The sequence below is a fragment of the Muscardinus avellanarius genome, assembly GCF_963383645.1.
Source record: "Muscardinus avellanarius genome assembly, chromosome: 10".
In the NCBI taxonomy this organism is placed as follows: domain Eukaryota; kingdom Metazoa; phylum Chordata; class Mammalia; order Rodentia; family Gliridae; genus Muscardinus; species Muscardinus avellanarius.
In genome coordinates, this window is record NC_137796.1 from 107,440,536 (window position 1) to 107,462,954 (window position 22,419).

The window sequence follows — 22,419 nt, forward strand, 5'->3', positions numbered from 1 at the left end:
CAGCAGCTAGAAGCCAGGGCAGAGCAGGTGGAGGGAGGTGTAAATGACCCTGAAGGTTGAAAGAAAGAGAAATTATCACCCAAAGGATTGGCAAACATTTAAAAGATTCATGAGGTCCAGTTTGGGCACAGATGCAAGGAAACCAGTCTATGCTCTTTATGGGAGAATATAAGAACAGCAAAGCCATTTGCTAAGAGGCAGTTGGATGGTATCTACCAGAATGTCAAATATAAGTCATTTCTGAACCAGCAAACCCGATTCTAGGATCCTAGCCCGCCCCAATATAGTTTTGCACACGTTCACAGACACAAAAGTAGCGGGCTTTGTCTGCAACATTGTTGTAAGAGGAGAAAACTGGAAGCTGTCTAAATGCTTTTAAAAGAGATAAAAGCTAGGTAAATTGTGGTATGACCATTAATAATTTTATTTTTTGGTGCTGCAGATTGAACCTGGGGCATTCTGTCTCTGAGTTATATCCTCAGGCCCCTTCTTTATGTTTTTTCTTTAATGGGGTCTTGCTAAATTCCTTTGTCTGGCCTTGCACCTGTGATCCTCCTGTCTTGGCCTTCCAAGTACTGGAATCACGGGTGCGCAACAACACGCGCAGTTCTGTTAATGAGATTTTATGCTGTCTGTTACAAATGACGGGGTAGACCTACATGAACGGACACAGCAAAGATCAAAGTGTGCTCTCTTAGATGTGGGCGATGAGAACCCACTTAGTGAAAACGTGAACTGTGCCCAAGTGCACACAGCTCTGCACGCAGTGACAGATAAAGGCATGGGCGAGCTCACTCTGAGAGCAGTCACACCCTCCACGGGGATTGGCTCTGGCTAGGAGGGAGAAACAGGGAAGATGCCAATATCAGGTTCATAGCTTCCTCTGCTTTCTTAGTATTTTCTGAAACCACTCCTGGGAACATAGAATCATTACAATAGTAAGAGCAAAAGTCTTAAGAGGTAGTGAATGAAGAATTTGCATCTTAGATTGGGACTGAGACGGGGTCTGTGCCTTGGTCAGAGGTTCCAGTTCGAAAACAAGGATTAAAAGGATGAGGTGAACATAGTCATCTGACTAGGATTCAAATCCATGCTCCCCTTTCACCAGGACGTGAGCAGATCACTTCTCTGGATGCTTGGTTTTCTCATCTACAAAGCTGGGTAATCACAGTGATGACCTGTTAGTTTCTGTGAGATTAACTAACGTGATGTATGTTGAATGCTTAGAGCATCGCCTGGCACACAGCAAGTGCAAATGCTAACTAGAAATTGTATTGGTATTATCATGGTTATCTGTCAGCTTTCAGCATTGGGATTTTCTCTAGGAAAGAAAGAGAAAGGAGATCAAAGAGACTGGGAGGTGGTAATATGATTAATTCCATCTTCTAGAGCTGTCTGTAGAACTTTCAGCCAGGAACAGCATGTTCTGTATTAGAATATCAAGTACAATCAACACAAGCCACAGGAGACTCTTGAGCCCTGGAAATGTCACCAGTTTCACTTTTAGAAGTGAAATATGTGATTCTACTCGATTTTTATTCAACTTAAATAGAGTAATGCAGCTGGGGTCCCCATATTGCATACAACAAACAGCAAGGTCTATTATCCCCAGCTAAGATAGCCTCATTCTCTCCTAACAGTCATTGGTACTGACTACTGGCACAAAGGGTAGTACTTAAATTATTAAATGAGAAGTGTTTCATTTCTCTTGTTGTCGATGAGTGGATTTCAGAAGATTTTAGGAATTATTTCGCTCTCCCAGCTCATTACATTTTCTCCGATTGTGTGGAGGACCATCTCAGCTGGTAATGGCCTATTTATGAAAAGCCCTCTCTAAAACTTTACAACCTCTGCTTGTTTCCTGAGAGAACAAGCCTCAGGCCCAGCAAATCCCTTCACACACATGAGTAGCAGGATAATTTGATAGTGTTGTTTGCCTTCAACGAATTCTTTAATTGAAATATAACTCATATTTCCTAAAATTAATGCTTCTTTTTAAAAAAAAATTTCATGCTTCCAAATTATACAATTCAATGTTTTAAAGCATAAATATCCAAAGAGGGGAGTGAGGAGGAAGCCAGGGGAAACTCACCAATTGCTGTGTGTGTATATGCCATTATCACTATTTACTACATTATGATTTGAGGCTATAAGATTATAATGCACCAAGTATTAAAAAGACAAAAAGTTGTATAACTATCACCATATAAATTACAGGACATTTTCATCACCCTCTACCCCTTAATGGACATTCACCCCCCTCCTTAGCTCCTGAAAACCATTATTCTACTTTGCCACTATAATCTTAGTCACTATGAACCTTTCATATAAATGGAACAACAGAGTATGCTTTTCATAATATTTTCAAGGTCTATCCATGTTTTCATTAATAATGATTTCTATTTTGTTGCTATATCATATTCTACTGTATGCCAGATTCTTCTTTATATATCCGCTTAATAGTTGCCAGGCATCTAGGTTCTATTCATCATTGAGCTGGTATTAATAACAATGCTATGAACATTTGAGTACACGATTTTGCATAGACAAGTTTTACATTATTTTGAGTATATACTTAGTAGAATTGCTGGGCCATATGGATACTTTATGTAATTTTTTTAAAGAAGCTCTAAAATGTTTTCTAAAGTGGCTACCAAATTGTACATCCCTGCCAGTCATGTGTGCAGGTTCCAATTTCTCTACACCCTCATGGACACTTATTACTGTCCATCTTTTTTATTATAGCTATTCTAGTTACCACAAACAATATATTTTTAGTAGATAGCATTATTTATGCCTAGAGTGATTGTCCAGTTAAGTCAGAGATGGAAAATTTCATATGAATCAATTAGTATTACTTGTAAAAACTGAACCATTTTAAGTAAAAATTGGACAGCTCAGAAGATAGAATTAATTCTGTTACCATGTGATATTCTCTTTGATCTCCTTTCTCTTACTAGAGGGTGCTACCAAGGATACAAGTATCTCGAGTTTAAGAAATGTAAACCCAGTTGAAAACATGGTTTTGGGGTCCCATCATGAGGTCCATACACAAGTCTGTAATCTACAGTCATATGCAAAGATGGTGTAATTTGTTGAGTAATGCACAGCCACTCAAGAACCAACCCAGGACAGGAAAGTGGTCTGCAGAATTCCTCTATCAGGGTGTTTTACTAGCAGTGCTTGGGAAATTTAAAAGTATCTCTCAGCCAAATTTTGCAAGCAATCCTGGGAAGACTCTTGCTGAAAAAAAGGAATAGATCATTTACTTTCAATTGTAATTCTATTCCCAAACTGGGTGTAGTGGCCCGTAATCCTAGTACTCAGGAGGTTGAAGCAGGACAATTGCAGGTTCAAGGCCAGCCTCAGCAACTTAGCAAAACCTTGTTCCAAAATAAAAAGAACTAGGGTTGTAGCTCGGCAGTAGAATGGCCCTGGATTCAAAGTCCTCACTACCTACCGATTATTTTTGTTATTATTATGTTTCCCAAATGGCTTCTCCTTGGGGTTTGGATCCAAAACACCCTGTAACAATAGTGTTGACTAAGCATCAGAGCTGGACATCCTGTAACAAGCACTTGAAAGTCACAGGGCTTCATTTATCTGGCATTATCAGCCGACACTGTCTTGCAGAAGGGAAAGGCTAAGTATCCCCAGGATGGTGTACCATTCCATCCAGGATGAGATGATGTGACTTCTCAGAATGAGGTATATACATCCTTCAGTTCCCTCCAACCTGGTCACCTGGCCCCACTCAGGGGCTGGGGCCAGTTGATCCTCTACTGTTTGGGGACATGCACAGAGGTTTGGGTTACTCAGGACTACAGCATCCAGATGACCTTTGTAAAGAGGCTGAAGGATTTTTCTAGGTGGTAGTCAGAAAGCTACAAAGCAGCAGAGCCGTGGTTGTTTCTGGAGCAGAGATTCTTAAGCATGTTTTTGCCACGGGGTGCTGTGACAATCAACTGGAAGTGACAAACTTCTCCATCGCAGGACCATATGTTCACTGTAGAGCAGACAATTTATGGGGATATCTTAGCCATCTCAACTCAAGAACCCTGGCCCAAAACTAACGAGGCAGGAGCTCCCTCCTCCTCTCAGCTCCAGGGGGCAGTGTCTACAGCACTGGCAAAGGGCACAGTGGGCTTTTCCTGGGATTGGAATCTCCTGGGCAGCAGGTCAGAAAAGACAGCTGCTGACAGCTGTGAATTCCTCGGCCTAGGCTTGAAGATGGAGCAATGGAATGCACGTTTCCATGACACTCCCAGAAACAGGTGGTCCTAAGCCCTGGAAACGCACATTCTCTGCCCTGCAGCAGGTCAGCTGCTCTCCTTGGATGTGGGTATTTGGGGCCAGGAAGAGTGCAGTGCCAGGTGTTTCGAAGACAATTCCAGGAAACTAAGGAAAGAGGAAGAGTGAGGGGATGAACAAAGGACCACAGGATGAGTCGGTGTGTGTGTGCGAAGGCAGAGCATCCCAGCAGCCTGGCCATCAAGATTTCTTCTTTACTCCTATGCTACTCTTCCCATCACTGCTGCCTTCTGCAGTTCATCCACCTTGTGTGCTACAGTAGTTATCACCCTGATTTTATTTTACTTCTCCTACCCCCGCAAGAATATAAATTCCACCATGAAAGGCACCCTGTCACAACTGTCCTTGACCTCTATCCTAGTTCCCTGCATGGAACTGGTACTCAGTCTGTATCTGAAGAATCATCAAAGGAATGGATGAACCGGTGACCGCATCTCTTCTACTACCTTTTGACATACACAAGTTCTTCGTCATTTTACACACGGGCCAACTGAGATTCAGAGAGGTTACAATTCCCTCTTCAAGATCCAAGCCAATGGCAAGTGAAGCTAGCTGCAGACCCCAGGTCTGTCTGATTCTAAACTCCCAGGTTGCTCTCTGTTGTCAAAAATTAACAAAAGAGAGAGATGTGCCCCCACTCCAGGGCCTTTTCTACTTCTGCTAAAATAAAATAAAATAAAAGGAAAGGAAAACCAGCCAGCCCTAAGACAGACGTGTCCTGTGATGGAACATCCCATCCGGAAACACATGGCTCAGCAGATGTTGCTCCCAGCTCTGGTGCAGCAAGATTTACTCAAGCACCCAAGGCTGACACCTCATGCTCTAGCGGGTTTGCTTGTAGCCCTGGGATGTATTTGTGAGTCCTTAGCAATTAAATACACATGCTGTTCTCCCCTGAGCAACACAAGTCACCAAATCCTCAATATAGATAGACTTTAAAATTTGTTACTGTTGGTGCATTGTAGTCATACATCTTAATGGGGTACAAGATGGTAGAGGTATACCTGCACACATCCCTCACTGACTCCCTTTCTAGTTCTCACTCCATGCCCTTCCCCTCCCTCCTTCTTATGTTAAGCTTAGTGAATGACTTGCATATGTTTGTTCAAGATCCCCAGGCCTTTACCTCTCTCCCCATGAACATTGTGCCAAGACTTTCTGCCAGCCCTACACCACCCCGAAACTCTCTCTCCTTTAAGGGCAGAATGTTTTAGACAAAAAAGACCAAAAAAAAAAAAAAAAAAAGAAAAAGAAAAAAACAGCAGCATGAGATATGGATCTTCATTAGCCAACCATGGATACCATGGTGTTCCTGTCTTTCCCTGGAATTCATTGGCTGATCTCTCTGTCCTCTTCTTGCCTCTCTAAAGACCTCTGGTCCAACCTCCATCTACCTTACACATATAAGATCATACTCTCTTCATCCATTCATCAGCTGGTGGGCACCTAGGCTGATTCCATACCTTGGCTCTCCCGAACAGTGTACGCATTTTTTTTTTTTAACACTGGCTTCATTATTCTTCAGGTAGATGCCCAAGAGTGTCATGGCTGAATCCTCTGGCAGCTGTGTTTTTAGTTTTTTGAGGATGCTCCATACTATTTTCCATATAGGCTGTACTAAATCACTAACCCCCCAAAATGTGTTAGGGTCTCTTCCTCCCCACATTCTCAACAGCATTCTTTCGTTTTCTGTTTTCTATTTCTTACATAATAGACATTATTGACAGGTGAGATAGAATCTCAATATAGTTTAGATTTGCATTTCCCTAAAGATGTAGGTATTTTCCTATATTTAGTATATACTTATGGTTTTTTCATGTATTTACTGTACTCCTTCCTTGAGAAGTGTGTGCGCAGAATGATCATGACATTTCCCCTACTGAAATGGGAGAGCTCTAGGGAGAGGTCAGCCAATTAATTCTGTTTTTCTTAGACCAAAATCTACATTGGCTACAATGTCCTAGAAGGCTGAGAGGGACCCTAACTTTATGACTTAGTTTTCTGAACGTCATGACTTTACCTACCATGGCCCTGGTATATTGACTACTTTTTTTATTATTGTTGTTATTATTATTATTATTATCATTGTTATTTGGGTACTGAGGATTGAACCTAAGGACAGTCTACCTATGATCTATACTCCCAGCTCTTTTTGAAATTTTGAAACAGTATCTCACTAAGTTGCTGAGGATGGCCTCAGACCCTGAGATCCTCCAGTCTCCACCTTCCAGGTACTGAGATTACAGATAGGCATCACCCTACCCAGCCACAATTTTTGTTACTTACAAAACATACCCATCTCATTCGACGTCAGGGGCTTCATGTATTCCTTCTGTTTGGAACTCTCCCCAATACCACCAGGGACTTTCCAGTTGGCCCTTCTTGTCAATCAGATCTGAGCTCAAATTACTCCTTCAACTATCTAAAATAACCCTCCTACTCACGATCCTGGAATTCATTTTATCTTCTTCACTGCACTTAACACCATCTGATGTTCTCCCGTTATCCGTTGCTGTTTCCTGATAAAGTATAAGCCCTCTTCCCTACCCCTGCAATCCTATCACCTAGCACATACTGCGTATTGAATGACCGTACAAAATCAACAAACTCCTGTGGACATGAAACCACAGCCTCCCTTCTCAAATGTGCACGGCATATCATCACCCTCATTTGGATCCAGAGGGAAGAATATAACTGAGAAGTTATTGATGGGGGGTGGATCTTCTGCGGGGTACCACCTGGTGAAAGTTGGCTGGCAGCCCCCAAACTAAGGCCATTGGAAGCCCAACTGGTGACTCTTTTCTCCAATCTATCAAAGGAAAATGTTATACATTCAGGACTTAAGGGAATTAGGAGGAGGATTTAGTTTTTAAGAAAGAAAGCAAAGTCATTTAAATTGAAAACTGATCTTATGCCTAAGACATGCATTGGTTTCAGTAGAAATCCTCCATCCAGAGCAGAGAGCGCTGACGCAGCAAGCCTGTCTGTCTCCAGCCTGAGCTCCTGCAAGACGGCTGCCAGGAAGATATCTTGATCTCTGGAGTAGGTCAGTTTGTAACCTAAGTTTTAGTCATAAAATGAGCACCAACTTTTTTGTAGGTCTCAGAAAAGCAGTTTCAAGTTCCAGGGAGCATAGAAGCCTCCAAGCCTCCATGATAGATATAGAATCTATCTTTTTCCTTAAAGGGAAGCATAGTAGTCCTTCTCTCCTCTTACTCCTCCTCCTCTTCCTCCTCCTCCTTCTTTTCTTTACTTCATTTATTTATTTAGTTAATTCGTTTGGTGGTACTGGCTTTGAACCTTAGGAGTGTTCTACCTCTGAGCCCTATTTTATTTTACTTTGAGACACGGTCTCACTAGATTGCTAAGAGTTGTGTTAAATTGCTGGGGCTGGTCTCAAACCTGCCATCTCAAACCTGTCTCGGCCTCCCAAGTACTGAGAGTACAGATGTTCGCCACCACACCCGATTTGAAGCACAGCTTTCAATGCCCCCACTTCAGGAGACTTAAGGGGGTCTGGGAGCCAGAGCCAACCACCTCCCAGTCAGAATCAACCAACCACTGCCCCTCTGTGGTGTAATTTTCTAGTCCCAGGGCTTGTTTGTTCATTCCTCTTCTTTGCCCCCATCTTTCCTTCCCCAGGAGACTTAAGTGGTGTCATTTGTTGATGACCCATTTCCCTAGGCGGTCAGCCACCATACTGTTATCAGGGTCATCAGTGCAGGCACATGGAGAGGACATGGGTGACGACTTTCATTGAAGATACCATCTTAGTTTTTATGTATCTAACAAAAGGAGCACTGATACTTTTTTTTAAAATCATGGCTTCTAGTTTAAAAAGATTTTTGTTAATGGAGAAAAGCTGGCTGATGTGATATAAACCTTTATGTACAGAAAGACAGTATAAGATCTCTTATAGGAAGAAAATATGTGTGGCTGAGAAAGAAGTGAGGGATACACGCAGATTTTATTGGCAATTTCTAGGTTGTATGTGCCAGTATGGGGAATGACCTAGGAAGATTTTGGAAAGCTCTGATTATTAATACATTTCAAAAGAAAATAATTGGTATATTTCAAAATAGTTGTGTCAAAATGGAGGCAGACATGGATAAAGAAAGGACTTGGTTTCGGCCTAACAACAGGCAGCTATTCCAGTGTAAACCAACCTAGCTCAAAGTACTTAACAAGTCAATAGAGGAGAGCTAGGGCTTCTTCTTTCTAAAGACAGATCTACATGATCTAGGGGGGATGGGGCAGGGTTTGACCTTGCCCTCCATGAAGGGAGACACCTCCCCACACCTTGCTAGGGGAGGTACTTACAGGGACGTTCACTATGTCAGAGTCACACGAACAAGATGGAGGTCATGGATATAAAAAGTCTGGTCTACGTGTAAGCCCTTTGGTGTACTCATTCGAGTCATCCCCTCATGCCATCTTGGCATGGGGCTGTATTTCTATTTTCTGTATTTCTATCTTTCTAATAAACTTCTTTAAATCTTCAGCAGCTGTCCAAGCGATGAATACTTATTCTTAGCTTAGGACAAGAATCCACGGTTTTTCTGTTTGTCTGTGTGTGTGGTGGTGGGGGGGGTTACTTCTCCCTACACACCATGCACGCCCCCTCCCCCCGCAACATTGTAGGTTATAGTTTATTTGTTCTTGCGGTATGTGAATATGTCTTTGTATTTTTTGTTTTTCAGATTCCAAAAACGTTTTAATATTTATCCCACATTAATTCTATAGTAAGAAAATAAAACACTGGCCAGGTATGGTGGTGTGTACCTGGAAGCACAAGTTCAAGACCAGCCTTGGCAACTTGGCGAGATTCTATTTTTAAAATAATTTTAAAATAATTGGACTAGGGATGGAGCTCAGAGGTACAATACCCATGGATTTAATCTCAAGTACCAAAAAAAAAAAAGGAAGAAGAAATTCAAATGAAATTTCTATTGAAGAGGAGTCAAAGAAAAAATGATGAGCTTTGATGCACCAAAGAACATAAAAATAAAAAACAAATAAATAAATGAAGCCATGCACCAAACCAATTGGCTGCTTATTAAGAAGTAACAGAGGTGGGACTTCACCCTTTCAGGCAAAGATTTCCATAGGAAATTTTTGAGCTAGTCTCAGCCACTGGGTGGGTCCACCAAAGTCCATCAACAAACCCTGCAATATTCACATCTGGAGTGGTTAAGGTCTCAGGACCATCTTCATCCCACTCACTCCCCATAACAATCAGCAATACTCTGTGTGAGTTCTAAGTACCTGGGACTCTAGGACATAATTCACTGACCCAAAGACTGAGGCATATAATTGGTTGGAGCCACCGATCCTTTCCAGGGAAGCGGAAATGTGTTGTTATTGTTTCTGTTGTTATTTTGCAGTATTGGGAATCGAGCTCAAGGTTGGGTCCATGCCAGGCAAGGATTCTAATACTGACCTTCACCCCGGAAAAGGAATTAGAAATGTTAAGTAGAGACACAGAAAGGTTGGTGGTCTCTGTAGCTGAGTCACTGTGGTGCTATAGCTAGAGTAAGATTTTACAACCTCAGTGTGACTGACAGTTTGAGCCAGATAATTCTGCATAACTCCAGCTATCCTGGGTATTATGGGATGCCAGTAGCAACCCCCTCCAGTTATGACACACAAAAAAAATGGACCTAGATAGTGGTTAAGTGCCCCCACGGTGCAAAAATCTTCTCTTGCTAAGAACCACACGATTGGAAAGCATGTCCATAAATTCTGCCTTCTGAGGTCCCTCGCATGCCCTAGTTCCTGTTCTGATCTGTCCTTGGCAGGGTTTTTCCTTCTTTTTCATTTGAGTCCCAGAGTTTCCATGCATCTCCTCATTGATGCACTACACCTCAAAAACAAAAAACAAACAAACAAACAAACAAAAAACAGTAAATGTGAAGACCTTCCCTCCCATCATTTTCTGAAGCTAGCCAGGAGTGAGTTTTGTTCCTTCCACCAAAGGGATCTTCAAAGCAGATGCATTCAAGAATCATCTTAGGCTTCCTGATGTTCACAACAGCACGGATCATCTGTCCTCATTCAACCCACGGTAAAGCAGACCGTCTGCAGTCCAACTTATCTGTAGCCTGGAACCAATCCGAACACCAAGGCCCGGATGAGACAGATGCTCCAGGGCCGTGGGGGGATGCTGGAAATATACCAGAATGTGTCAGCAACGAGACCCCCGCAGAGCAACCAAGAGGGCAGCATTCTACCTCTGTGGGAGAACAGAGGTGATTACACCTGGGCTTGGAAACTCAGAACCAGGTGCTAGCAAAGAGAGGACACGGGAGGCCAGGAAGCAGACACCAGGAAGCAGACAGAGACAGCAGCGTCTTGTGCTGCCCCAACCCAGCAGAGGATTGTGTATAGCGTTCCTTAATGAGGCTCCAACTTGCTACAACCAAACACAAAAGGAAATACACAGGCAGCCAGCATCTCTAACCCAAAGCCCACAACTGCGTGGACAGATAAGAATTCCATATGCTCTGTATCACCCCTGCCACGGAGGATCTTTAACAATCCCTGGGTTGCCGCACCACCCTGCTGTATTAGGAGCACTGGTCCCTTGTGATGCAGACAGGGATGAGACTCAGCTGCCGATGGCTAGGTGTCCAAGATGAGGGGTGAACGCAGACAACGTCTGCTGGGTCCCCACCCTAATCTCAGGCCCTCTGGCAAGCAACATCAAGTCCCACTGTTAAAGTCACAATGGGCACTGTCTGCCAAAACACCAAGTGTGAAACAAAGCCCAGCTCATTAGCACAGGAAGCCACCACCTGGCTTCCTGGACCATGCTACCAACAAACAGGCAGGGCTGCCCTGAGGCCGGAGGAGTCCACTTGCTCAAGATGGGCACCGGGCATCCAGATCTGTCAAAACCTCCTGAGGGCAGGCACCTCATGTCTACCCTTCTCACCAGAACAGACACAGAGTCACTCAGAGGAGAAATAACACGCCACTGCGTAACAATGGAAGGCATCCCCAGCGGGCTGTCCACGACCCCTGCAGTCACCCAGGAGCTTGACAGAGGCGGTGTGTTGCTAATGTTGCTTGATGTGTGTTTAAAGGGAAACTAGGAAGTGGGTTTCCAGTGGATGTAGACCTTGATGACCAAAGAGAAAGACTTGGAAACAGCCACAAGGACCAGTCCTGGGCATCCTAGGTTGGCCCTGTCCTGGGTCCTTTGTCCTGGTGCAAATGTTCCCCAGGGAATGAGGCTTCCAGCAAGGAACAAGCCCTCTTGACACCCAGCTATGAGACCCGGTAGGAAAAATGATCAGAAAGGACAGTGGCAGGAAGCCGTGTCAGCCTTCTGCTAGGAACAGGTTGTACGGAAGAGAGACACAGCAAAGTCCCCAGCAGGGGGGCATGGCTCACCCAAGCTGCAGAACCACAGGTCCCCAGGAGCACAGGCCAGACCCAGAAGCCTGGGCTGGCCTTCCATTCCCTCATTGCTGCAGAGAGGGGACCTCCCTCCCTGTACTGAGCTTCATGATTCTTTGAAAATAAACTATTTTCAAGATGGTCCAAAGTGGTAGAAATATTTTAGTGCAAATTCGCAAAGGAGAGCAGGGCATGGTGGCTCATGTTTGTAATCCCAGCATTCGGGAGGCTGAGACGAGGGGATTGCGGTTTAGAGACAGTCTCAGCTCTTAGTGAGGCCTTTCACAACTCAGTGAGACCCTGTTTCAAAATATAAACACTTTAAAAATAGGGCTGGGAGGTGTAGCTCAGAAGTACCATGCCCCTGAGTTCCATCCCCAGTACCGAAAAAAAAAAAAAAAAAAAATTTCAAATTCCCAAAGGAGTAACCAGTAGCCACTACACCCGTAATAGTATAATAATTATTATTTTATACTATATTATATATAACTATTATATGATACATATATTTCTCTCTATATACAATTATATAGATTCGTTTTATATATTAATTTTATATAATTAGTATTTATAGAATATACAGTTACGTAACATATAACTTTATTCTGGATTATAATAACTATTATTACATAGTGGCCTTTCAGGCAAACTTCAAATAGGGACCAAGTGTGCGGTAGGTAGAGCATTATATGAGTCATTCATATGACATGTCTAATAAGTGTACAATAATTGTTGACATCCCTTTGTGAGCCCTTATTTCCAATGCCAGCTGCTTGTTTTAGGAGTTTTCTGAGGACAGTTCATTTGATCCTTAGAAATGGCTGCGGTCGGATCCCCGTCCCACAGAGGCAGATTCACAGTTCACCTGCAGGGCACAGAGGCTTGGGAACTTCCCAAAGGAGGCAGAGCCGAGACTTCCCTGGGCACTGGAGCTCAGAGTCTGTGCTTGTGGCCAGAGCTGTGTTGCCTCCTACGTAATAGACATGCCATACTGCGTGCTCGTAGACCCACAGTCAGTTGTGATAGGGTAGTGATGCGCTGGGCAATAAACCTGTGAATGTTTATTGAGGAATCTCTGTGTGCAGCGGCCTTTGGACGAACACAATTACCTTCTTTTCACAACCACCCAGAGGTGAATACAGGCTGAAGAGAAGATGCTGTGAGGAGGTGGTACCCAAGAACACAGGAAAGGTGCTCAGCACTGGAGACAGGTGGTCTCTTCCCCATCTGCATCTAAACACCATCTCACCTCCCACCAGCCTCTCTATAATAGAGGGTTTCAATGCCTCATCCAGCCTGGGATGAATTCATCTGAAAACAGTTGCTGACGCTGCTACTCAAACCCAACGCCAAAAACACCAGTTGATATTTTTTTCCAAGAAAATGGTGGGGGTATGAGTCTCTGGTGCCATATGCTCAGAGGGCAGATCCTTCCTCCTCCTAAATGTCAACAAAGCCCCTGCGCTGCTGGGAAAGCTGTCCCCAAGCCCAGCGTATTGTGACAGGCAGCCCTGGGCCTTGCTCCCTGAGCCCAGCGGTCAGTCTGGAGTTGGGGGTCCACTGTGCTGACAACGCGCCTGGCAGCACTGATCCACAGCGGGTTTGGTGAGCGCCATGATGCCACGGGACCGCAGGTGACTCAGGGCTGCAGCTCCCAACAGGCTTCCCACCGGCTGCCCCGTACCAGTCACACGCACACATCCTCCCTGCCACCGGGCACTGACAGATGGGAGCTATTCTTATTATTTAACATTTATTAAGCGCCCACAGTGTGCCAGGAGCTGCATGGAACAGGGGTGTGGGTGGTCCCAAAGAGTCTGTCCCCAGAAGGCTGCGGCCACATGGATGGGAGAGGACAGGCCTCTCTTCCCTCCAGGAAAGCCTGCCCTCCCCGTCCTGCTACCCAGCACCAGTGTGCTCCACTGGGGCAAGTCAACAGAAACAAGGTTTCACATGACTGAGACCTGGGAACCCATCTGTCTGCATACATCTTCCTCTTGAAGCTCCTGCTGCTCAGGCTCTTGGCTGTAAAGAACCCCCAATTTATTGGCTTATTGCCTTTCTTTTACAGAAAGAAAATGACTCAGAGTGCCCTGGGTGCTTCTATGACCCCCCTATTTTTATTCAATGTTCCTAATTGCACCAGAAGCTACTATCTTTCCTCTATCCATCCAGCTTCTCCCTTGGGGTGGTACCCCTGAGTCTGGGAATTATGGCTTAGAGAATGGGAAGGGGACATCTAGCACCCAGGCCTCAGGCTATGGGCAGAAAACTTTACGATGCTCTATCGCCTGCCCTTCCACAGTGGTTCTGCCTGCATCCCTATCCTCTCCAGCTGCCACAGGAACATGGATTCCGGGTCCCTAGGAATCTCCATCAAATCTGGGAGCTCAGAGAAGCAACTAGGCCCCCATTCAGAACATTGCTGAGTTGCAGCAACTCCAAGAATCAGGAGCCAACTCTGGCACCATCAATGTGGCCCTTGGGTAAGGCATCCCTATAGGACCAGGTACTGCTGGCCAAATCTTCTCTGTTCTCCTTGAAGTAGACATGGCCGTCCCTACATATTCAAATGGAGATGGCTCAAAGAGATAAAGCCCATATCACAAGGGAGCCTTAGATGCCAATTCAGTTGGACCAAATGGAAGGTCCAGCCCTAGACATTATGCCCTACCCTAGTGACAGCAAGATGCACCGCAAAGGCCCAGGACATGGTCACTTGGTTTTTTTTCTTGGTGGTACTGGGGTTCCTGGAAACCCTTCTCCCTCCAGGCTACACTCCCAGACCTATTTTACATTTTTTTATTTGGAAACAGGGTCTCTTAAGCCAGAGAGGCTGGCTTCGAACCTGCGCGATCCTCCTGTCTCTGCCTCCCAAGCACAGGGATTACAAGCGTGCGCCACCACGACCGGCCTTGGTCACTTTTTGACTCTTTGAATTCTGAAGGTGACCTTGGGAGGGGCAGAGCATGCTTGCCATCGCTCTCATCTTACAAATGAGAATGAGGAGGCTCAGGGAGATCAAACAGCTCCTTCAAGGTCACTCAGAGCGGGACCTGGCCAAATCCTCTCTGTTCTCCTTGAAGTAGACATGGCCGTCTCTCTATTCTTGCCATGCCATTGTTTTATTTTGACTACACCATGCTTTCTCCAGAACAACGAAGAAGTGGTGTTCAGAAAGCACTTCCTGAAGACAATGTGGAACACACCAGCCTCCCAGGCCCCCAGTTCCCCCTTGCCCCGAGGAGCCAGTGCAGACTGAATAAAAGAAGGAAAGGAAACTGTCCAAGGAGACCCTTTCTCCCATGATAGTGCTCAGCATCCAACACTTGAGTAAGATGCACCATTGGGAAGCTGGGTGGAGGCAAAGCTGGCTGCCTCTCAAGAGAAAGACCTCTTGCTGTCACCTTCCCAGCTCTAAAACAACAACAACCCCAACCCTGGAATATAACAGAAACCGTGTCCCTTAGAAAAGATAGAAAGCTAGTCTATGGGGACCACTGTCCAGGGGCCGCAGCTGAACCTGTCGTGATATCCAAGCTGCCAGCACCAGGAAAGATGGTGTACTGAATCAGATACATGGGTTGGAAACCCAAGAGTTTCACCTCCCTGCCGTTGTGTTTGATTTCCAACCTGCCGCAGGTAGCATAGACCTTTCCATGGTCTCAGGGGACAGAGACTCTAATCTATCTCTGTGTCTCCAGATCTGAGAAGAGAGCCTGGCTTAGTACCTGTGATCAAGAGGACACCCTGGCTCCTTGTGTGCAGTGGGGTGTGTGTGTGTGTGTGTGTGTGTGTGTGTGTGTGTGTGTCCGGTCTATCTTTAGACAGGAGAGAAACATAAACAGGGGTGAGACTCTCCATCATAAATCACCCATGCACTTACCCAAAACAACCTTTCAAAGTCAGAGAGGGGAGGGCCTGCTTGCAGGAGGCTCGGGTTGTGGAACACAGAAGCAGCAAAGCAGAGTGTGTAATCCGCAGGTCTTCCAGCCCTCCTCACTTGGTGCCAGCGTATTATAAAAAGCACACTTGCTGATATAGCACGCCTTTAAAATGATCAATATGACAGATGGCTGCCACAGAAACACATCCTTTTTATAGGGCTGATATTAATCAGAAAAGATTGACAGTGTCCCTTTAATCTTTTAATTAAAAAAAGTACATTTCTATATAACTGAGCCGGGCATCACTGGCAGATCCTGGTGCTCTGGGACAATGGGAGGTCCACGCTGAGTAACTAGAAGGCTTGTTTTCCCTTCTATGATATCATCAAGTATCGCTAATACAAAGAGAGTGGTTGCACATTCTGAATCATCTCACCTTGCCTCAATTACTGTGGTGCCAGATGTCCTTGTCAGCTTTTCTTGACTTCCCTACATGACTAGGACCATCTCATATACACCTGGTGGGGAGGAGACATCCACGTCTTGAGCCTAGGTGAGATACTGTTGGGGAAAACAGCCGCACATACCTCTGCACTGGGAAATATCAGTGACCTGGATGAACAAGACCTGCATCCCAGCAATACTTTCTTTCCTGGGGACAGTGTGTGCAGAGTTTGGGGGGGGCGGAGAGCACATTCTGATGTTTGCAAAAGTTGATAAGAAGACCTTGGTTTCTGCCTACTCAGCACCTGTTCTTTTGGTAACAGCGCTTGATTTATCCTCAGCTCACAGTCGGCTCAGCCCAGGTGAGAGATTCTGCCCTTTCAGCTCTAAGGGAAGCAGAGGGTTAGGGGAGATCACTGGCTCCGGGATGGGCATGGAGTAGAAGATCGCCCTGAAATTCTGGCTGGAACAGTTGGGGAAAAGGCTGACCAAAACGAGGTGAGGTGTGGGTCTGGAGTTGCTAAGGACCATCTTTGCCACCACTCAGGTGGTGTGCTTGTGGGTGAAGCTCCAGGAGGGGAAAACACTATACAGTGTAGGCAGAGATGGCCCTCAGGTCATCAGAGTCTCTGGATTGAACCATGCCTGAAGTTTGCTCAACCTGGGTATATTGTTGTTGTTTTTTTTTCTGCTAATCAATATGACAGATTTCTGCAACTTGCTGGTGAAAAGGTGCCTAATAAATATATAATTCCCTTTTTCTCTCTCTCCATAATAATAATGACCATATCTATATACATATACGTGTATCCCTATGTATCTATTTATATATGTACCTGACATCTCCCATGTATTATGACATAAACTTCCTCTTATAAGTGATCATGTGGCCGGGTGTGGTGGTGCACGCTTGTCATCTCGGCATTCGGAAGGTAGACACCGGAGGACTGTGGTTCGTGGACTGCCTCAGCTACATAGTGAGACCCTTTGCAACTCAGTGAGACCCTGTTTCAAAAAACAAACCACTAAAAAAAAGAAGCTGGGTGTCTAGCTCAGAGGTACTATGCCCCTGGATTCCATCCCCTGTACCACAAAAGTAAATAAATAGATAAAAAAAAAAAATAAGTGATCATGTATCTTCTATCCTACCTCCTTACCTGTTTCTAGTTCCCTGCCTGCCACACAGTAGGCGCTCAATAATAATTGCCAAAGAGATGGTGAACTGCATCGAAAGTTTGCAGCAACTTTGCAAGCTAGGTATTCTTCTTCTCATCTTTTAGGCGAGCCAACCAAGGTTTGGTAAGGTTAATTAACAAGCCCGCGGCCATGCTGTTACTCAAAGTCAGAGCCAATACATCAGCCTGGACCTGTTGGCTCTGAATTCTCCTTGCGACCTCTCTGACTGTTTAATTTAGTCTGCTGTGGACATGGCCTTATTGGCAGCGCAGAAAAGTCACTCCGTGACTCAGATGGAGCCGCCATGTCTATAAGTGATACCATCCACATTTATATCAGGCCTCCCTGCCGATGTCTTTCCCAATAAACAGACACCCCAAACACACAGAGGGCATGGCAGAACAGAGACACCTGCACCCAGAAACAGCTCCCCTAACCGCAAAGCAAAACAAGTTGTTTAAGTCCCACCAAAAATGTGTCCAAGTTACTTAGAAGTTCCCTGTACATTTTCCCACCTTGCTATAGGGATGGCTCCTCTTCGTCCACTGTGAAAACCAGCAGCAATTCAGTCACTCCCGATGTTGCTACATATATTGACAAAGATTTTGTACAAAGTACATTTGCCAAATTCAACCAAGCCAGTGGAGTTTGTTGATACCACGCTATCCACACCAGAGAGGCATTAATCAGTATATTTTTTCTGCCACTATTAGGCTCTGGGGAATTTAAGTTGGAAGAATTACTATCTCAGAGTAAAGGGGTAGAGAGGGGTAACTGGGGTGCAAATGCAGGAAATTAATATTCATCTCTGGAGTGCTTGGAGGGTGTTATAGAGTCTGTTCCTACAGGAACACATGAAGCTTGAGGAGTTAGGGTCTCATCCAGCTTCTGACATTTGTATTTTCACTTTTGCGGAGAGAGGGATTCAGGAGATGGAACTCAGAGACGTTTTAGCTTGGAACGACACCTCCAGTTCTTTTTAAATTTTAAAACAGGGTCTTCTTTTTCAGTTGCTGGGGGGCTCCCTAAGTAGCTAAAGCTGGCCTCAAATCTGCCATCCGTCTGTCTCAGCCTCCCAGGTACTGGGATAAAAGGCATGTGCCACCACACCCAGCTTCTTTTTACTTTTGAGATCTTTGTTTAAGCTCAGTCCAATCCTGTGGTGCCAACAGGGTGTGAGAGATATCATATCCCTATCCCAAAGTGTCTCAAACCAACTCCATGGATTCACCGGAGTTCTCTGCTCTGCTCACGGGGTGCTTCTCTTTTCGGGCTTTGTGGATGCCTTCTGATACTTCACAGTTCAACTATGATTCCACCTCTTGTGTTTGAACCACCATCTTTCCAACTCTAGGAAGTACCTGGTGCTCCCCCGGACCCCTCTGTTTTTATATGCATCCCTATGCCTAAGCCACAGTCTCCATGGTGGGTTGGTGGTTACAAAGGAGGTTCGTATCCAACAGAGCTAGTCCAAATCTCAGCCATACCGCTGGCTTTCTTCGTGACCTTGGGCTAGTTAGCTTTCTGTAAGGGTAGGATTTAGGTTCTCTGTATGCAAGAAGAAAGTGATAAGGTACGATCATGTTCCCTTCCCTAAGACCCCTAGAGTTACCTGTATTTTTCAAAATTCAGATTTCCTTTCCAGAAAGGTAGTTCCGTGAAAACACTAATTATGTAAATCCCTCTGCAGGGTCTAGGATAACACCCTGAAATCAAGCACACGAGTATTCTCACAGCCAAATATATGAATATTTACACAAACCGGGATAAAGAAGGTCTATAAATAGCCACACATCATTTCAGGTCAAGTCTTGTTCACAAATAAAACTTGGTGCCAAACTTTAAAAATAAATTGATCTTCAGAGCTTTGGGGAATTTAGAATTAGAGATAAGGGGTGGTGAACCAATATTCCCCAACTCCATTTGGGTTTTTATAAGAAGATAAATTGAGATAACATATCCTGAGTGGTTAGCACAGCACCTGGCACATCCCAGGGCCTCTAGATTTAGGTCACAGTCATTGCCCTTCCTGGCTCTACCGCAGTACTGTAGCTTGGGTTTAGTTACTGTTTCTTCCACTAGGTCTGAGCCCATAGGTCAGTGGCCATAAATGTCACTTCTGTTTTCTGGGTGCTCAGCACAGTGTCTAATACAAGCAGGTGCAGTGAACAGGTAAGTAAGTGAAGAAACACATGGGACGCAGATGTGGTTCTGGTAAGACCCAAAGGAGACCGTGTTAGCAAGAAGAATGAGTTAGCTACTTGCAAAATCACTTGCTAGGCAGAAATGTACAGACTCCAACTTTCAATGTAGAGCCAAGGACTCATTAGACTCAATACTAACCAGATCGGTAAGCTACCAACCCACTGGTCAAATTCTACCCTCTGCATTGTATAAACAGGGTGCATGGTTGAAACAAGTTCTACCGGTAGGTTTTGGACTCAAGAATGTCTCTGGACATCGCTTTGACTTCCTCTGTTAGTAGGCAGCTCACTGATCATTCAAGATAACACTGGAAATTAATAAGTAAAGAATGAAATGGGTTCTGCTTCTTTATCTGAAGGGGCGAAGGAGGTTGTGTTGATACACTTGGTAATACTTTTCTTTCCTCTTCCCCTTGGCTTCTTACCCCCTACCAACAGCCCATCTGAATCCTGTACATTTATTCCAGAATCTCTATGTGGCTAGAAAGCAAAATGTTTGGGGGTATCTACATTCAACAAGTTTAGACATAAAATACCAGCCTCGGCAATGTAGCCAGACCCTGTCTTAAAATAAAAATAAAATAAAATAAAATAAAATAGGGTTAGGGGTATAGCCTCTAGTTTCAATTCCCAGTTAAAAATAAATAAATAAAAATAAAAATAATGAGAAGGAGAAGGAGGAGAAGGAGGAGGAGGAGGAGGAGGAGGAGGAGGAGGAGGAGGAGGAGGAGGAGGAAGAGGAAGAGGAGAAGAAGAAGAAGAAGAAGAAGAAGAAGAAGAAGAAGAAGAAGAAGAGGAGGAGGAGGAGGAGGAGGAGGAGGAGGAGGAGGAGGAGGAGGAAGAAGCTCTTGTATTTTATTTTAGAGAACGCCTCTGCCACAGACACGCTGGCTGTTGGGTTTGGGAGGGCGGTGGTGTAAGGACCCCTGTGAACGGCCATGATCACTCTGTCCAGTGTCTCCAGGCACTGGGAAATCCTTGCTGAGGACGAAGCACACACTATTGTGATAATTTCATTGTCTTTCTGGTGACATTATTAAGGTGCTTGGTGGCACCTTAATTCTCTATAGAAAGGACTTTGCATCTTGAGGCGGGAAGGAACCCCCAAGGTCAAGTGCTTGGCCAAGCCAGCTGTTGGAGCTGGAGGCAGAACAGCTTGCAGGAGAAGCTTAGGGAAACGAGAACATACAGTTCTGAATTTTTTCCCTTTTTCACACTGTTCATCCTCCCCTAGCAAAAATAAAAAATAAAAAAAAAAAGAGTGCAGTGGGGTGCTGTGAGTTCCTGGGTACCAAAGGGCAAATGACATGGGCTGTCTTAGCAAACCAGAAATAAAGTTAGCGTCTCTCTGGGCTCGGCTTCTCAGTGTGTGCTGGGGACTGGGGGAGGGAAGAGATGGAGCAGATGTCAATGGCAGGTCTAGAGAGCCCTCGCTCAGTGCTTTCCTGACTCTTGGGCCACTAGTTACTGAGGCGTTTCTTGGGAAAATGCTAAGGTTTGCAAGTAAAATCACTCATTCCGTCCAAAAGTAACCGGATCTTTTCTCGAATGCTCTGCCAAAGAAGAAGAAATAGGGCCTCCCCAATTTCTCAGCCGGCCCTTGCGTCTTCTCATCTATCACTGGGGTAATACGTCCAGAGTGGCATTTCGTAATGACAGCAACATTCCAGCAAATCGATAGTTATTTAATTCCCAACAAGCTCTCGAGTCCATTAAACCTGATTACATTCACCCATTTCAGTGGGTGCCGTTATTTTTCCTACACCGGCACTTAATCCATAACAGGAACTTATGAGAACTTTCAGAAGCAATTTTACCATCAATCAGCACAGAGTGAGCGGTGCGATTTGCCTGCAATTATTTATTGGCCAAGGTGGCCAAGGGTCTAGGGAAACTCCAACTGCTGCCCTTCACCCCAAGTTTGCGGTGGAAGCGAAGGGCCAGGAACTTTCCTATTCACCAGCCAGTCCTACCATAGAAGTGACATTTCTGCCCCACGGGCCTGGCTCAGCCAAGAAAGACGGACCTTTCCAATGTTCTTAAGGACCATTCTCCCAGTGGCCTGATTAATTATAACATATAATATGGAGAAGTTCTTCAATCAACCAAAGGCCATAATATATCCAGAGGATAGAATATTTTGCTCTTATCTGGAATCTCACATGTATGGCTGAATCAGCCTGTTTTTCCTAGTTAATAAAAGGTGACATTAGGAGACCTCTCATGTGGATGCATGCCTGTAATCCCAGTTCTTGGGAGGCTGAGAAAAAAATAAATAAATAAAGGTCTGCAGGTTCCAGGCCAGCTTCAGCAACTTAGCAAGATTCTCAAGACCTAGTGAAACCATGCTTCATAAAAAAGGGCCTAGGATTATAGCTCAAATATAGAACATACTAGGGTTCAATCCTTGGTACCACCAAAAATAAAAAATAAATAAAAAGGTAACCTTCAGAAAATGAAAAATAGTAGTTGACTAGAATCCTCCCCCGAAATTCTAATGAATGACCTAGATTATTGTAGAATTTTTAAACTTGGGGTAGGGGCCTGGGATCAGCTATACAGAACGAAGGTGAAAGGATATAGTAAATATATTTGTTTTCCTTCCCCATAGAAAGGAGATACAGAATTTATGACAGAGGGGATTATTCTCAACAAACCAAAGCGAAAGCCACTGGGTTTCCTACTAGGCTCTACCACTAGTAGACACGAGCTTTCCAGAGACCCTCAGACACAGACCCAGAACCCAATGTTGACGACAGACAGACCAAGCTTAGGATAAGGTAAAGAACAAGGTCTACATTTCTCACCAGCACATGAACCTCTTTTCCTAGGATCGCCTGCCATGAAACTAACATACATCTGTCTCAGTCCTCCGATCTCTAACCACCATTTCCATGAAATCGACCGGTAATGGGATTCCCACTGACAACCTCTGAACTTCACAAATCTCCCCTATCCAGAGTGCCCCTTCCCACCCAGATCACTACCCAAAATCA

At 44.8% G+C, this 22,419-nt stretch overlaps 1 protein-coding gene across 17 annotated transcripts in view; it reads right to left on the reverse strand.

Moving 5' to 3' along the window:
- The window catches only part of RBFOX1 (RNA binding fox-1 homolog 1), a gene marked incomplete at both ends in the record, with an annotated part of 617,808 nt that overhangs the window by 331,953 nt on the left and 263,436 nt on the right, over positions 1-22,419 (reverse strand). The gene's annotated exons all lie outside the window — the stretch shown is intronic.